Here is a 17,491-nt window from a genome sequence, read left to right on the forward strand (position 1 = left end):
TGAAATAATGGACATGACACTTAAGGCAGAACAGCGGGAGGAAGAGGAGGACTTCCTTACCTCTCAAGGCCCCCTTTATCCAGAAAGTACTCCTGTGGGCCTGTCAAACACACAGGAAGAAGAGGAGGAGGAGGATGAGGAGGATTGTGTCATCATGGATGTGGAGGATAACACTCAGCAGCAGTCTTCAAGGGATGGTTTTCAGTCCCCAGAAACCCAAGGAGTTGTATGTGGCTGAGGGGAGGTTGTTACGGATCATGTCATCCTTAGTGACCCAGGGGAATCAGAATCAAATGCCTTTGCAAACTTACATTGCATGGCCTCCCTGATTTTGCAAAGTCTTCGAAAGGACTCTAGGATTCATGGTATCAAGTAGAGGGATCATTACTGGCTGGCAACCCTTCTTGATCCACGTTACAAGGGTAAGGTTTCAGAACTCATCCTGCCTTCGCAGAGGGAGCAGAAGATGAAACATCTTCGGGAGGCCTTGAAGAAAGGTTTGCACATTTCCAGACCCTATGAGGTTAAAATTTCCTGGTGCTGGACAACGTGTTGCTGAGGCTTCGTTCAGTCAGAGGAAGAGCGGTGGAGAAGGTGGCTGGCGGACCGATGCCTTTAGACAATTTTTCATTCCTCAGCGCCAAGGGCTGATTGATTCAAGCAACCATCGCCAGCATCTGCATTACATGGTGCAGGAATATCTAGGGCAAGAGTAGACTTAGAGACCTTTCCAACAGACCATCCACTGGGTTGCTGGGTCTTGAGGATGGACCACTGGCCAGAACTTGCTTAATATGCAATTGAGCTACTGGCTTGTCCTGCATCCAGCTTTCTTTCTGAAAGCACATTCAGTGCTGCTGGGGGTTTTGTAATGGATAGTAGAGTGCGCCTGTCCACAGACAGCAGCAGCTATCAAGCACCTGATGCTAATGTACTGCTTGATTTTTCTATGGATTTGGGATCGCTTAAAGACTGCCTATGTTAGGTGACTATCCTATTCCCACTCAATCTTGATGATACTGGCTTCCAACAATATTTTTGGTTTATGGCACCACTACCACTGCCTAAAGCCCAATTTTTTTCTGCCCCTGTTAAACAGGGGAATGTAATTAAAATTTTTGATCTAATATTTCACAGCAGAGCCCATTCCTGCGCCCTTTTTATGGCAATAACTTGCATATAAGCCTTTAAAATGAGCACTCTTGATTTTTCACGTTTGTGTCCCAAACACTTTAACAGTGTTTGCACAAATGTTTTGCCTGTTTGCATGCTCTGCTGTGAACCGAACCGAACCGAACCGAACCGAACCGGGGGGGGGGGGGGGTGATTCGGCCCATCCCTAGTGGCAACCATGTTCATAATGATGTAGCGCAGTAATATACATAAAGCATAAAAGTTATTGACCTGTCATTTGTTACTGTTATGCCACGTACACACAATCGGAATTTTGGTCGGATAAAGCTACAGGACTAGAAAAAGGAAGTTCAATACCCAGTGCGCCACCCTTTGGGCTCTTTCTGCTAATCTCAGGTTAGTAGAAGTTTGCTGAGAGACGATTCACGCTTTTCAGACTCGTGCTTTTTCAAATCGTTTTACTGCTGTTCATTTTGTGCTTGTGGGTTTGTATCTGGTTTTCAGTGCATGTAGTCAGTTTGTATCTGTTTTTCAGTACGTTCTTGTCCACTCTTTAATGATTTTCTGCTTCACAGGCCTTGCTGTTCTTCAGTGAGTTCTGTTTAGTTCTGACCTGTCGACCGTTGCGGTTATGAACTTGTCTTACAGTTTGTGCTGTGTGGGGGCTTGGTGTGGGGGTTTTTACTCTGATCCAAGCCCAGTCCATGAAAAGGGTGAGGAGGGTGTTGGACCAAGAATTGGTTACTCCAGCGTGACCAATTCTCTCATATGCCTTTGCTGAGTGAGATCCAGGAGAATAACCCTGATGATTTCAGGAATTATCTCCGGATGGCGGACCACGTTTTTCACCCTCTGTTGGCTTTGCTGTCCCCTTATATTAGTAGACAGGACACCTGCATGCTGCAAGCCATCACTCTCGGGCAGAGGCTAGTTGCCACAATGCGGTACTTGGTGACTGGGAGAAGTCTGCAGGACCTCAAGTTCTTGACAGGCATCTCCCCCCAGCCTCTGGGGATCATTATTCCAGAGACCCGCTCTGGTTATTCAGGTCCTGCAGAAAGACTATATTAGGGTAAGTTTTATCCTTTATTAACATCAAATTCTATGTATGTATTTAATGTATTGCATTTATTTCATCATTTCCTAATTACCATGATTGGAATATGCTGTGAACGTCCCCTTTAATCTTAAGCATTGCTGGATCTTTTTAATGCTCCTTTTTTGGCCTACATGCATATTTGCCTTCACTAACCTCCCCAGCATGCTATCCTGGGCCCATACACACCTATAGCCTAGTCACTTAATGTATTTTGTCAGCTCCATTGTAGTGCTTTACCCTAAACACCCCCTAAAATGTGTACAAATGTTATGTGTGTGCTTAAATTCATGCAGAGGCTTTTTTGGGGGGTCCCAAAATCATTTGGAACCCACCCTCCCCCAACAGCTAAGTCAACTGATATCAATACTCTATCTGAAGACTTTGCCAAACCCACACACTATACCTACCCCTTTTATGGTCAGATTTAGGGATGAATTCCCCAAAGCTTGTAGTGCAAGGGCCTGCCTGAATACTTTCAAATGATAAAAAACGTGTTTCCATTTGTACAGTGTGTATTTTTAATTTTTGTATTATGACACTCTAACTTGTCCAGTGGGCTGCCAATAGTGTAAGTAAAAGAGGGGCTGGCCAGTAACACATTATGCATTCAGCTCTCAAGTGGAGAGGGTTATCTGTTCAAAACACCTCCCCCCCTAAAATTTTTACAGTGGGCCATCAGAAGGGGGCAGGAATCTGATAAGTGGACCTTATATTTTTGTCTTTAAGGAGTCCTTCAAATAAAATGTTATGCTGATGTTGGCCAAGAATGTTTGTGTCTAATCTGCTTGCAATGTTATGTGCAAAATTACTATTTTTTTTATGTTTTGACTCCACAGTTTCCTTCAATGCCACAGGAATGGCAGACTGTGGCATCCCACTTTGCCAATCGTTGGGACTTTCCCAACTGTGGAGAGGCAATTGATGGGAAACACGTCCACATATTCGCACCACCCAATTCTGGGTCATGCTATTTTAACTATAAGGGGTTTCATAGTATTATGTTGATGGCAGTGGTGTCGGCGACATATGAGTTTCTCTATGTGGATGTGGGGAAGAATGGCTGGATGTCGGATGGTGGAGTCTTTGCCCAGACCGAGTTCTACCGACGTCTCCAGAATTGTGGCTTGGGATTGCCACCTGTGGAAGAGAATGTCAAAGGACTCCCGTTTGTTTTATTGCTGATGAAGCATTTGGTCTGGGTGATCATATGATGAGGCCATTCCCCCAGAGGACCCTCAACCCAGAGAAGGGAGTTTTTAATTGCCAGCTGGCCAGAGCCCAAAGAGTCATGGAGAATACCTTTGGGATAATGGCCAGCCGGTTCTGCCTATTTCTGACACCAATAAATCTTGCGGAGTACAAACGGAACCACATTGTATTATGCTGCTGCATACTGCACAACTTTTTAAAAAAAGGTTTTACCTTGAAATTTTAAAAAAAAAGTACATAAACAGGCATGTTTCTAAAAATAACATACAAAACTCTGGAACTTAAAAAGTTCAACATTTTCTAAAATGAAGGCAATATCAGACATTATAGTGTCAAAAATGTCTTGAACTTGCCTTTAACAGATGGGGTGTAATAGCCAAATTTAAATGATGCACACAAATTGTAAGCCACAATGGGGATTTCCTTTTTGATCCCATACCTCATGTCAACATGTGCTATCTCCCACCATGGGGGATCATTGGACATGTTTTGGGGGTGCAACCACTTCCTCTAACCTATTAGAGTTGTGGCCTCCACAAAATGCGTACATTGAAATCCCCTGATGGTAGATAGCACATGTTGACACACTGTGTGAATCTTCCAAATTTGGCTTTTAAACTGTATTAAAACATTAGAAAAAATATGTAATCTTTTTTGGATTTAGATTCTCCCTAGTACATTGTCAGAAACCATGAATTAGACTGAGACAGAAGTACAGTTAAATCACACTTGTTTATTAATAAAAATAAAAAGGTAAATAGAAAAAGCGTAGTCAAGCATAGCCAGAGTCCAGTAACCAGATCGGGTCGTCAGCCAGTCCAAAGTTCAATAACCAGGTCGGGTAATCAGCCAAGCCAGAAGTCAGGGATCCAATAAGAGCAACTGCAAGCAGGGTAAGGAGCCAGGAGGGATGTCAGCAAGCCAGTCTTGAAACAAACCGCAGGTGGTTTCTAGTGATGTGACCAACGCAAAGGCAGAGGTGAAGGGAGCTGGAAGGCTTTAAGTAGCAGGTCAGACGAGCATCATCGGGAACAGCTGGTAACTGTGCAGAAAGAAGAGAGCTGGCAATTAGCCGACAGCTGAGCAGCCAGCCCAGAGAAGGAAGGGCTAAGCCAGCCCTGACATACATCAATCATGTTCTTCAGTCTTTGTTCAGTCTCCTTGTTTTTTTCTCTGATAAGGTCTAAATCCCGACTACCACACCTTATTATTATTATTCAGGATTTATATAGCGCCAACAGTTTGCGCAGAGCTTTACAACATGAGGGCAGACAGTACACTTACAATACAAATCAATACAGGAGGGCCCTGCTTGTCAGAGCTTACAATCTATGTCCTGGATAAGCCATTGTACACTGTCACTGATGAAATGAGCAGATTGTTTTTTCCCCAGCCTGCACATCACCTAAAATAAAAACCATGTATTATAAATATGCAGGCATACATCTATTACCTGAATCTGTGGTGTCAGACATTCACTTGTTGTGGTGACAATCTCAACCACTTCTTCCACCTCTCCTTCCTCCACATCCTCAGGTGGTTATGACCTCTGCTCCCCTTCGTTCAGAGGTGTGCTGTTGTCCTCCGATGTCCTGAGTTATTTTCCCCCTATGAGAATTCAACAAAAAGGTATACTTGGCACACAGATATTTGTGGCCAGAAATATGAATGTGAAACATTGCTTGGAAGTGGGGTACAATTGTCTGTTTGGGCAGAGTTCCAAGTTGAAGACATGATTAATTCCCTTAACCAAGCTGGAATACTTACCTTTTTTTGGACACGTTTCACACATGGAGACACCCCAAGTATCCACTGGATTACCTGTGTGGGACACCCTAAAAAATGTGGTCTGGTGTCCCACACTAGTGCTCCTGAGTCCAGATGCTGCTGAGTGTCCTCTCCTTACATTATACTGCATTAAGTTTGCAATTCATTCTAGTTTCAAAGACATCTAGACAACAATGTCCTAAACTTCTTTTAAAACAAATTAGCATGACCAAATGTAGTTAACCCTGTATCTGCCAAATCATTGTATTTAGTTGGCAAATGAACAATGTTTACTACGAACACTTACTGTGCCCACGAACAGGAAAGTAGACATTTTAAACTGTGCAACAGTAAAGAAAAGCACATGGAGCAGCATGCAAGTAATAATCATAATAGGAACACATGACAATTACTTTTTAGAAGAACTTTCTTGATCCTTCTGTACTGATCTTGCTCCCTCAATTTGAGGTCTGACCGGCGTTTCCTCAACTGCTCCTTGGATCGTCGTGCCCCAAAAATTCCTCCACAGACGATTCAAAACTTTAGTCATGATTTTGGCCTTTCTCACATTTGGGTTTAGGTATGATCCACGCTTGCCATCATAGTCGGCCCACTTCAATATGTCGACCATCTTCACCATCTTACCAAAGGACATATTGGAGGCCTTAAACCTCCTCCTGGATCGGGACGTTTCGCAGTAAGCACCTGCTGTGTCTCCGCCATGTTCCTCTCCCACTGCGACAAAAGAGACGGGGTGGGGAATATTGTATAAAGAACGTCAGGGGCAGGCGGAGTTTCACGCATATGCAGTGTATATGAAGTTAACACCTGTGTGTCATGCGTACGTTCGGTGTGCTGAGGAAGGAGGGCGAAAGTTCTAACAAAGGTAACATTTTAACTTTGGTACATCAGTGGCCTATACTGATTCGAGATTGAGGCCTATATTGGGATACGATTAGGAGAGTTTAGCCTGATATTACTGTTTTTGCCTTGTAGCAAATATGAAACAATTCAAAGAACCTATATTCATGGGCCACTTCATAGACAAATACAGGAATATGCGAAATTTGTGGGAGGTTAAAAACACCTTATATTGCAATAAACCAGCTAGAAAGGCATCACTGGAGAATTTGTGAAGACGCAGGTCCCCGACGCAGACATCGGGTTTGTGGAGAAGAAAATTGGTAGCTTGAGAAGCACTTATAGGAGGAGATTAATAAGGTCCAGGCTTCCATAAGATCAGGAGCAGCAGCAGAGGATGTGTATGTACCCAGTCTGTGGTACTACAACAGGATGCGATTTCTGGAAGCCCAGATTGAAGCCAGGGAATCACTTTCAACACTTCCATCCACCCTTTCCTCAACCCTTCCCTCAACACCAGCTGAGGCTTTGGAGGACCAACCTGGGCCTTCAATCCTGGAAGAAGTTGAGGAGCCCAGTTGGAGCCAGAGATTTGGAGAGTTGGAGATTTTTTAACATATTTATTGTCCGGAAATGATTGTTGTTAACTAGATGTTATTATTGATAACGAATGATTTAACAAAAAGTGTTTGACATATCAATAGACACTAAAATGAATTTGACAAGAATGAAAAATGCTGGGGTCAGAATGATAGTCTTTTCTATTTACTAACATTTAATTTGCAACCATCATGAGCTGAAAATTGTGAGTGATTGATGAACCAAAAACTAAAACTATGTCCCTTTTTCATACACAGGAAGACCTCAGCCAGGACGAGGCTCTGGAATGTGGCAGAAAGGAGGAGGCAAGTGTGGCAGGGCCCTGTAGCCTCACCCAAACCAAGGTGCCTCCCCTCCGCCTTACAACAAAAAGGCCCAGGAAGGGGAGTAACATGGAAGAGGCAGCACTGGGCCTCATTAAGGACGCTAATTCAGCCCTGAAAAGGCCCTCCCCGATGCTGAAGAGGCCTATGGCTGCTATGTAGCTGCTGAATTGCAGCAAATGGAGGAGGGCCAATGCCTCAGGTGTGAGAAATTTATTTTTGAGGCCATTCAGAAGGGGTTGAGTGGCCAAATAAGTGATAACATGCACTTATGTGCGCTCGCCAGTCCTCTTCCTCCTCCTCCTCCTCCTGCCCCAAGTCCACCTCCAGAGCCACAGCCTCCAAGGAAGGCTTCAAGGAAGGCTGAAGGGAAGCATGAAGGGAAGGCTGCAGGGAAGACAAGAAAGCGATGGCCTGGATTCAGTCTGGTCTGACAGAATATGGAGGATGTTGTAGTACCACAGCCTGGGGACATATATGTCATCTGCTACTGTTCCTGATCTCTGGGAGTCCTGGACCAGATTGTGCTCCCCATTATATTGACTTATCAAGTTAACAATTTATTTTTTCCAAATAGTTGATGTGTGCCTTGGGGTAGAAAGGCTTCGCAAATTCCAGCAGTTTCTCCAGCATTGCCTTCCTCTTTATTTTGTTATGAGCCAAAATAAATGGAGATTTTTTTATCTCAAAATACGTCATAGTTTCATAGTTTCATAGGTTGAATAAAGACACCAGCCCATCCAGTTCAACCTGAGTGAGTGTCTACAATTGTCCCTATCCCTGTACATTGCACACTCACATCGGTCCCTACCCTCAAGGAGCCCACAATCCAAGGTCCCCATTCATATACTAGGGACAATTTTGGACAGAAGCCAATTAACCTACCTGCATGTCTTTGGATTGTGGGAGGAAACCGGAGTACCCGGAGGAAACCCACGCAGGCACAGGGAGAACATGCAAACTCCAACTAGTGTTGTGGTTGGGATTTGAACCAGCGACCTTCTTACTGCTAGGTGAGAGTGCTACCCACTACACCACTGTGCTGCCCTAACCAAAAACGACAGTTTGTGAGTAGGCAGGTACATTTCAAAAATACAAGGTCAAATTAACAAGGGACACCAACACCAACCTCCTTGAGTTAAAAAAATACAAGATAATAATTGAGGGGTATACGGCGGGCCAAACAAATGGCCAAATGCCCTGCCAATTCAGGTGTTTCCTGAATGGGCGAACAGGTCAGTGTTCAGGCCAAACTTTAGCTCGTCCCGATCCGTTCGCCCAACACTACACTTAACTCACCTAGTTACTTTTTTAATTACTTATTTGAAATACCAGAGGTGCAAAAAAAAATAGTATAATGATTCTGATGTTACCCGTCCCTGTTAAGCTGGCCAAAATAGTGAGCTATAATTTTTGGGGCATGTAATTACAATTTTTGCTGTAATATTTTGTGCAGAAGGGCTTGTTCCTGCGCTCAACTAGAGTACTGTATCTGTGAGGGGTTGCAGTGTTGTGGCACCAGCACTAGTGCCTAAAGCCCTTTTTCTGCCCCTGTTCAACAAGGGCATGTAATTACAATTTTTGATCTAATATTTCACAGCAGGGCCCATTCCTGCGCCCACCAAGAGTAACTGTGAGGGCTTACAGTATTGTGGCAATACCACCACACCACCAAAGGCCCAATTTTTCTGACCCTGTTCAACAGGGGCATGTAATTACAATTCTTGATATAATAATTCACAGAAAGGCCGGTTCCAGCGCCCACCAAGAGTAACTGTGAGGGCTTCCAGTGTTCTGGTACCACCAACACCTAAGGCCCAAAATTTCTGCAGAGTATATAGGGCAGGCCCCTACTTTCAAACATCCGACTTACAAATGACTCCTACTTACAAATGGAGGGAGACAACAGGGAGTGAGAGGAAATCTACCTCTAGGAAGGGAAATTCTCTCCTGTAATGCCCCTCTGACCGGACTTTCCGTGTGACTAGGTCCGACGGTCTTCCCAACAGACTTTCGGCAGAGTTCTGATGGACTTTCCGAACAAGCGGACTTGGTCACACATCAATGGACTAAGTCCATTCGAAAGTCCGTTAGTTTTGAACGTGATGATGTAAACGGGACTAAAAAAGGAAGTTCAATAGCCAGTAGCCAATAGCTTCCTTCGCGTCATATTTGGTCCGTCGGACCAGCATACAGATGAATGGTTTTCCCGATTTTGAGTCTGTCGGAATTGAGTCAGTCGGATAGATTTGAAACATGTTCTATTTCTAGGTCCGCCAAATTTTTTCCCGAAAAATGAATGGATTAGCCCACACATGTTCGGATTGTCCGACGGACTAATCCTGTCGGACCTAGTCTGCCAGAAAGTCCGGTTCTGTGTATGTGTCATAAGTGTTAAAATGGGAAAAAAAGGTGTCTCCTCCACTGATTCTTTATCACTAATCCTTGTTTCCCTAAAAACCCCAAATTTTCAAAACCCAATTGTCCATATTGCCGGGACCTGACATTACATTACATAACTGCCGCAAGTAGTTTTAAATTACTTTTATTCCTTTAGAAATGTCATTTTGTGCAGGGACTGTTCTAAACACAGGAAACACGCCACTTTACAGGCATACTATAGACATCCCCAGGTACGATATTTAAAGGAATATTTCACTTTTATTTTTTCACTTTAACGACTTGCCAACCGCCTTACGCCAATATACGTCAGCAGAAGGGCTTGTACAAGCAAACTAACGTACCTGTACGTTGCCCTTTAAGAGGCGGCCAGCGGGCATGCGGCAAGCTCCATGAGTCGCAGGGATATCAATGATCATCTCACGGAGAGGAAGAATGGGAAGATGCTAATATTAACAAGCATCTCCCCATTCTGCCTAGTGACAGTGTCACTGATCTCTGCTCCCTGTGATCGGGAGCAGAGGTCAGTGATGTGTCACACGTAGCCATGCCCCCCATAGTTAGAATCACTCCCCAGGACACTTAACCCCTACACTGACCCCTAGTGGTTAACCCCTGTGTCAAAAATTACCGATGTGTCCGCCATAATGTCGCAGTGATGATAAAAATCACTGATTGCCACCATTACTAGTAAAAAAAAATAATAAAAATGTCATAAAACTATCCCTATTTTGTAAACACTTTGACTTTTGCGCAAACCAATCAATAAACGCTTATTGCAATTTTTTTATACATTTTTGGGGGATATTTATTATAGCAAAATGTAAAAAATAATGTATTTTTTTCAAAATTGTCGCTCTTTTTTTGTTTATAGTGCAAAAAATAAAAACCGCAGGGGTGATCAAATACCAACAAAAGAAAGCTCTATTTGTGGGAAAAAAAGGACATCAATTTTGTTTGGGAGACATGTCGCATGACCGTGCAATTGTTAGTTAAAGTGAGGCAGTGCTGAATCGCAAAAAGTGCTCTGGTCAGGAAGGGGGTAAATTCTTTTGGGGCTGAAGTGGTTAAAGCGGGAGTCCGCTGTTTTTTTTTTTTAAAAGCCAGCAGCTACAAATACTGCAGCTGCTGACTTTTAAAATAATGACACTTACCCGCCCAGCGCGCCCGCGATGTCGGCACCCGAAGCCGATCTCTCGTTCGTCTCTCGGGTGCTGCCGCGGCCATCTTGGGTATGGGAATCAGGAAGTGGAGCCTTTTGGCTTCATTTCCCGGTTCCCTACTGCACATGCGCGAGTCGCGCTGCGCAATAAGGATGGTCCCCGCTGTCTCTGGGATCCGTGTGTTTGCCAGCAGGCAGCGGGGGACCTTCGGAAAGGAGCGTAGATTCTGCGGAAAGGGGCGTACCTTCTGTAGAATCTACGCCGGAAGTGGGTGCAGATACCTGTACTGTACAGGTACCTGCACCCCCCTCCCCCCTGAAAGGTGCCAATTGTGGCGCCGGAGGGGGGGAGGGTTCCAATGAGCGGAAGGTCCACTTTAGGGTGGACCTCCGCTTTAAGCACCTTTAAAATCCCTGCTCCTGAAAATGTCCATTTTTAAAACTTTTTTTTGCATTGATACATGTCCTGGGCAGGACCTGGGTCCCCAAACCCTTTTTAACCACTTTCAGACCGGACCATTTTGCTGGTCAATGACCAGAGGTCTTTTTACAATTTGGCACTGCGCTGCTTTAACTGGTAATTGCGCGGTCATGCAATGTTGTACCCAAACAAAATTTGCGTCCTTTTTTTCCCACAAATAGAGCTTTCTTTTAAAGGTATTTGACTGACTCTGCGATTTTTATTTTTTGCAAAGTAAACGTAAAAAGACCGCAAATTTTGAAAAAAATTATATTTTCTACTTTTTGTTATTAGAAAAATCCAATAAACTCAATTTTAGTCATACATTTAGGCCAAAATGTATTCAGCCACATGTCTTTGGTAAAAAAAAAGTCAATGACTGTATATTTATTGGTTTGCGCAAAAGTTGTCACATCTACAAACTAAGGTACGTTTTATGGAATTTACGCAGCTTTTAGTTTATGACTGCCTATCTCATTTCTTGAGGTGCTAAAATGGCAGGGCAGTACAAAACCCCCCCCAAATGACCCTATTTTGGAAAGTAGACCCCCTAAGGAAATTGATAAGAGGCATGTTGAGCCCATTGAATATTTTATAAGCGATTGAATAATGACAAAAAAAATATATATATATTTTTTTACACAAAGTTGTCACTAAATGATATATTGCTCACACATGCTATGGGCATATGTGAAATGACACCCCAAAATAAATTCTGCTGCTTCTCCTGAGTACGGGGATACCACATATGAGGGACTTTTTGTGAGCCTAGCCGCGTACGGGGCCCCGAAAACCAAGCACCGCCTTCAGGCTTTCTAAGGGCGTAAATTTTTGATTTCACGTCTCACTACCTATTACAGTTTTGAAGGCCATAAAATGCCAAGATGGCACAAAACCCCCACAAATGACCCCATTTTAGAAAGTAGATACCCCAAGCTATTTGCTGAGAGGCATGTTGAGTCCATGGAATATTTTATATTTTGCCACAAGTTGCGGGAAAATTACAAACTTTTTTTTTTTTTTCACAAAGTTGTCACTAAATGATATATTGCTCACGCATGCCATGGGCATATGTGAAATGACACCCCAAAATAAATTCTGCTGCTTCTCCTGAGTACGGGGATACCACATATGTGGGACTTTTTGGGAGCCTAGCCGCGTACGGGGCCCCGAAAACCAAGCACCACCTTCAGGCTTTCTAAGGGCGTTACAGTTTTGAAGGCCATAAAATGCCAAGATGGCACAAAACCCCCACAAATGACCCCATTTTAGAAAGTAGACACCCCAAGCTATTTGCTGAGAGGCATGTTGAGTCCATGGAATATTTTATATTTTGCCACAAGTTGCGGGAAAATTACAAACTTTTATTTTATTTTTATTTTTTTCACAAAGTTGTCACTAAATTATATATTTTTTGCCTCAAGCGATTGAATAATGACAAAAAAAAATATATTTTTTTTTTTACACAAAGTTGTCACTAAATGATATATTGCTCGCACATGCTATGGGTATATGTGAAATGACACCCCAAAATAAATTCTGCTGCTTCTCCTGAGTACGAGGATACCACATATGTGGGACTTTTTGGGAGCCTAGCCGCGTACGGGGCCCCGCAAACCAAGCACCGCCTTCAGGCTTTCTAAGGGCGTAAATTTTTGATTTCACTTCTCACTACCTATTACAGTTTTGAAGGCCATAAAATGCCAAGATGGCACAAAACCCCCACAAATGACCCCATTTTAGAAAGTAGACACCCCAAGCTATTTGCTGAGAGGCATGTTGAGTCCATGGAATATTTTATATTTTGCCACAAGTTGCGGGAAAATTACAAACTTTTTTTATTTTTTTCACAAAGTTGTCACTAAATGATATATTGCTCACGCATGCCATGGGCATATGTGAAATGACATCCCAAAATAAATTCTGCTGCTTCTCCTGAGTACGGGGATACCACATATGTGGGACTTTTTGGGAGCCTAGCCGCGTACGGGGCCCCGAAAACCAAGCACCGCCTTCAGGCTTTCTAAGGGCGTTACAGTTTTGAAGGCCATAAAATGCCAAGATGGCACAAACCCCCCCAAATTACCCCATTTTGGAAAGTAGACACCCCTAAATTTAGGGGTACACTAGTGAGACTAGGTAATAAATGGCGGGTGCCCTGAAACTATAAAAAAATAACTAACCAACCAGCGTCACCTGTAACAGTTATATGGTGATCACTGGTGAAAGGGTTAACTAGGGGGCAATCAGGGGGCTTTATGCGGTAGTATATGGGGGTCCCTGGCACTATAAAAAGCTGCGGCGAACCTAAATACCTACCTGCCTAACTAGCGTCACCTGTGACACTAATACAGCGATCAGAAAAACGATCGCTTATTAGGCTGGGTTCACACTGGAGCGATGCGGGAACGGCACGAATCCGCGGCGGGTTCCCGCATCGCATGCCTCCCGGCGGCAGTTCATACTGCCCTATGCGAACTGCTGGGAGTGTCAGTGAAATGTTAATGACACCCCCAGATCGGTTCGCATATCGCAGTGCGATCTGCAAACTCGGATCGCATGGTGTGAACACCCATGCGATCCGATTCTGCTGCGGACCAAAAAAAGGGTCCCGTGCGAGTTTGCGGCGGGTGCGGCGGGTGCGACGCAAATTCAGCCATACTATCTGTATGGCTGAACTCGAATCGCACAGAGATCGGATGTGATTTGCACTGCAGTGCGGTGCGAATCACATCCGTTCTCATAAACCGCTGCAATGTGAACCCAGCCTTAGTGACACTGGCGACGGGGGGTGATCACGGGGTTAAACCTTTATTGGGGGGGTTAGGGGGGTACCTTACAACTAAAGGGGGCTAACCCTAACTGCCCTAACAGTTATTACAGTCACAAATGACACCAATGCAAAAAAAAATAAAAAAAAATAAAATGCAATTGGTGTCACTGTGACTGGGGGGGCAGGGGTAATTGGGGGGGTGATCGGGGGGTGAAGGGGGGGTGTGAGTGTGCCTGGCATGTTCTACTGTGTAGTGTCGTGTTGGTGCAACTCACCGATCCTCTCTCCTCGGTGCCGGAACGAAAAATACGGACACGGAGGAGAGATTACATCACTTCCTCTGCCTGTGTTTACATTACAGGAGAGGAAGTGATGTCACGGAGCATTTCCATTTGTCGGGAGCAAACGCGAGGGGGTGGCCATGAATGAATGGCCGCCCCCTCATCCCGGATCGCTCCCGAACGAATACCGACCGCCGCAGACACCGGGGGGCCCAATCGGGCCACCCACCCGCGGGAAGGCAGGGACGTATATATACGCCCATATGCCTGCCCGTGCCATTCTGTCGACGTATATCGTCGTGCGGCGGTCGGCAAGTGGTTAAGACAATAACTTGCATATTAGCCTTTAAAATTTGCGTGATTTCACATGTTCGAGTCCCATAGACTTTAATGGTGTTCGAGAGTTTGAGCAATCTATCGGTCTGTTCACATGTTCTGGATGTGAACCGAACCAGGGGGTGTTCGGCTCATCCCTAGTGGTCATGTTTCTTCTTAAGTGACCCAAGACTAAATAGTTTTCTCCCAATGCTCGCAAAAATCACCATTTAAATATTTGTATATTGCTACCATACCTCTTCTAAGCGTCTTTTCTTCAGGGAGAATAAGTTTAATGTTTGTAGTTGTTCCTCATAACTATGATTCTCTAACCCCCTTATTAACTTTGTCACATTTCTCTGGACTCTCGCCAGTTCCAGCACATCGCTCATGAGGACTGGTGACCAGAACTGGATGGCATACATTTGATGTGCCCAAATCAGGGTTTTGTAAAGTGGTAGAATTGTAGTTTTATCTCTTGGTTGAATACCCTTTTTAATGCATGCTAATGGTCTGCTAGATTTATATGCTGCAGCTTGGCCTTTCATGTCATTCCTGAGCCTGTCATCTACTCGGATTAAAAAAATAAAAAAGTGGCTATGTGGGACAATTTCCTGACCAGCTCCTTCAATTTTTAAGTAGAAGGATGTCGGATAGGAAGGTGCTGACAGAGTCACCTACAAAGGGAGTTTTGGCTGGGTTATCAGTAACCATGAAAAATTAACTTGATGTATGTACATTTTTAAAATCATTAAAATATTAAAACTTAAAACATGTTAAATCATTAGATTCTAATGATTCTAATTCATTAGATTCTAACCATAACTGGTGAATATAGATAAGTTTACTTTTATTTGGAATTCAGTATTCAATCGTTTTTGCCAAGTCTAGTTGGTTTCCCTAAAATTCATATCAAACTCTTATGCAGGCATGTTGCTAGTTCCACTCCTGAGGAACCTAAAGCCTCTTTTTTTTACATGTTTATTGCTATCGCTTAGGGGACCAATAGCCCCTTATGTGATAGCATATAGGTGTCAGGTTCTCTTTATGGAGACATCCAAGGTCCATTAGACATTACTTCTATAAAAGGGAAGATACACAGTCAGTTGCAACACATGCATTTTTGCATGTACCGTGCATGTATGTATGTAGGCGGGAGGGCCTCTTTACATTTTTAAACCTATTTTTTTACATGTTATTGCTATCACTTAGGGGACCAATAGCTCCCATATGTTAGCATATAGGTGTCAGTTTCTCTTTATAGAAGCATCCGAGGTCTATTACCCATCACTTCTGCAAAAGGAAATTGCAGATGTGTGCAGCTGCAACACATGAATTTTTGTAGGTATCAGGTTCTCTTTATGGAGCCATCCAAGGTTTATTACACATTACTTCAGATCTCAGTCAGCTGCTGTTTGTAAACAAACCAGACTTGGATCTGTCATTTATTGGCAGAAGTGCTATATGATTGCTAAATAACAGATCTCAGTCTGGTTTGTTTATACACAGAAGCTGACTGGGGATCTGTCATTTTTTGGTGATAATGCTATGAGACTGTAGGCCACACCCGCCACAAAATACCTTACCAAATAAACCATAATTAACATACAAAACATCCATCTTGGCCAAAAAATTGGGCGTGGCACCTTTATTGGTTTAAACAATGTATTATCAATAACTCTTTTATTATTATCATAATAACATCATAATTTCAACCAATCAGTTTTCTTTCTACTCAGTTATTAGAACTCCACCTATTTAAATATAAATAACAGTTCCTACAAGCTGGGCTTGAGGACAAGACCGGCCCACCCCCACTGCCACAGCCAACTTGATACTGTACTGCAGCCCCAGATTGAAAATATCAAGATCCACATCTGAGAGGTGAACTCCGTCTGGCCTGTATAACTCTGGAATGCCACCTTTAAGATCCATGTGCTGATATGACAAACCACCAATCCCCGGCATGAATTTTTCAATAGCCCTATTAATTCTTATTCATCTTTTCCATAACTCTCCTCTGTACAGAAGAGAGCCAGAAAAGACAGGGACAACTTCTGAAAAGACTATCGTTGTACCTGGGAAAGTAATGCTAAAACAGTGGAGGTCGCACTTTATCATGAACAGCAAGTCTAATGTTCTCAAGTTCCCTACATCATTACCCCCTAAGTGAATAAATGAAATAGTAGGTGCTGACCAACTATGGCATAACCTGGATAAATGAAAAGAAAGCTGATACCACTGAAGACCTCTTATCCTCTTCCATTATAACTGGCTGTAAGGACAAATTCAATGAATAACTGCGTTGGACGGCTCTTTTTCGAGCCCAATACATAAACAAATGTACCAGAATCCACACCGTATGTTGCATACCTAGAAGATTCAAACAAACAAATTAGGTTGAACATATAGCCACGAACATTTTGACTTCCACTTCCCCAATTCCTTAATGTCTAATTCAGTAATCCCCTATGGCTGCCTCTGAAGCCGCACCTTGAGTGAGTGGAGAACTTAAATTTGCTTCATCTCAAATGTGCTAAGCATTTGTGGAAGACTGCATCGAACTGGTACTTGGTAAGGGAGACAAATCAGAATGGACAAGGAATTGACCCACCCCGGTAGGCCTAGCCCCCATTAAATTGTCGAACCAAAGCTACCGGGCACAGAGGCATCACTGTTCAACTGGATGTTGACCCACCTGCCCTTACTACATTGATCTGTTTTGGAACATTGTAGCTAAATATGTACTCCGAGTGTTCAACCAACACTTGGTCATAACAAATTTCAGAACTACCCTGCTTATTTGCTGGCACCAACTCTGAGATTCAGAATGCGCCAAAAAAGGCTAGTACAAAGGCAGTTTGGAAAAGTAAAGCTTCATAGTCTGAGAAGCAAACAACTCTTGTAACCCTGCAAAGGCCACCAAGTATGTCAAGAGAGATCGGTCTTTTGCTAGACAAGACAAAAATCGTCCTCTTGCAACCCTTCAATGCCTGTTTCACAGAGAATTAAGACACACAAGGCCGCAAACCCATCAGCCTGCAGAAAAAGAAAATGTCAGCCAGTGTTTTCGTCACCTGACTGCAAGAAAGATGCTGCCACATTAA

The sequence above is a fragment of the Lithobates pipiens genome, unplaced genomic scaffold (assembly GCF_037356315.1).
Source record: "Lithobates pipiens isolate NorthernLeopardFrog02 unplaced genomic scaffold, aLitPip1_a1.2 Scaffold_8, whole genome shotgun sequence".
Classification (NCBI taxonomy): domain Eukaryota; kingdom Metazoa; phylum Chordata; class Amphibia; order Anura; family Ranidae; genus Lithobates; species Lithobates pipiens.